Here is a 1,626-nt window from a genome sequence, read left to right on the forward strand (position 1 = left end):
AAGATGAGGAAGAGGAAGAGAAGAAGGAGGAGGAGAAGGAAGAGGAGGAGGAAAAGAAGGAGGAGAGGTAGAAGGATGAGGTTGAAAATGAGGAAGAGGAGGAGAAGGGGAAGGAGGAGAAACGGAGGAGGAGAAAGTGGGGAGAAGGGGGGGAAGGGGAAGTGGGACTAAGTGGTGGTGATAGTGGGGGGGGGGGAAGAGAAGGTTAGCAAAGACAAGGCAGCAAGGGTAAGAAAAAGACGAAGTAAAAGAAGATGAAGAAGAAGTGAAAGAAGATGAATATTAATAATAATAATAATAATAATAATAATGAATATAATAATAATAACATGAAGTAAAAGAAGAAGAACAGAAGAAAAAGAAGTAAAAGAGGGAGAGGAAGAAGCAGAAGAAGAAGTAAAAGAAGAAAAATTAAAAGAAGGAGAAGTAAAAGAAGAAGAAGAAGAAAATAGAATAATACGATAAAAACGAACTGACGAACGTCGAAAAAGAATAGCCAAAATATTGCTTCAAATACACAACAAAATAAGACAAACAACAAACGACACGAAAACAGAAAAAAAGAAAAAGAAAGAAAGAAAGAGAGAGAGAGAGAGAGAGAGAGAGAGGAGAGAGAGAGAGAGAGAGGAGAGAGAGAGAGAGGAGGAGAGAGAGATAGAAGAGATGAGAGAGAGAGAGAGAGAGAGAGAGAGAGAGAGAGAGAAGAGAGAGAGAGAGAGAGAGAGTAGAGGAGAGAGAGAGAGAGAGAAAAAAAAAAGAGAGAAAAAACAGAAAGAGACAGACAGAAACAGACAGAGAATGAAGAAGAAAAAGAAAGAAGAAAGAAGAAAAGAAAAGCTAAAGTAAAAAGCTAAAAGCAAAAAGAAATACAAAATAATATCAAGGAGGAGAAGACACCGCCGCTCAGTGCGTCGGCCATCTCTCGAGAACGTTGATGTTCCTTGAGACTTTATTAGAAGAAGGGGGAGGGAGGGGGAGGGAGGGGGAGGGAAAGGAAGGAAGGGAGGGAGGGGGGAAGGGAGGGGGGACGGAGGGGGAAAGAAGGAGAAGGGAGGGAGGGGGAGGGAGGGGAGAGGAGGGGAAAGAAGGAGAAGGGAGGGAGGGAGGGAGGGGAAGGGGAAGGGAGGGGGGAAGGGAGGGGGAAGGAGAAGAGGAAGGGGGAGGGAGAAGGGAGGGGAGTGGAAAGGGAAGAAGGGGCAGGGAGGAGAGGGAAAAGGAAGCGGTAGAAAGGGGAAGTGAAGGTAAGGGAAGGGAAAAGGAGAGGAGGGAGAAGGGAGGGGAGGGAAGGGAGGGGAAAGAGAAGGGAAGGAAGGGAGGAGGAAGGGAAAATGGAAGGGTTGAGGTAAAGAAAGGAGAGATAATAAGGAAAAAGGTGGTAAAGTAAGGGAGGGAGAGGAGAGAGAAGATAAGAGGGGAGGGATGGAGGAAGGGAGGAAGGTAAAGACAGGAGAGGAGAAAGAAACAGCTAATGAAAGGAAAGGTGGGGAGAGAAGGAGGCAAATAGAAGAGAGAGAAGAGAGGGAGGGAAAGAGAAGAGAGAGAAGAGAAAGAGGCAAAGAGAAGAGAGGGAGGGAAAGAGAAGAGAGAGAAGAGAGAGAAGAGAAAGAGGCAAAGAGAAAAGGGAGG

The sequence above is a fragment of the Penaeus monodon genome, chromosome 10 (assembly GCF_015228065.2).
Source record: "Penaeus monodon isolate SGIC_2016 chromosome 10, NSTDA_Pmon_1, whole genome shotgun sequence".
Taxonomy (NCBI): Eukaryota; Metazoa; Arthropoda; class Malacostraca; order Decapoda; family Penaeidae; genus Penaeus; species Penaeus monodon.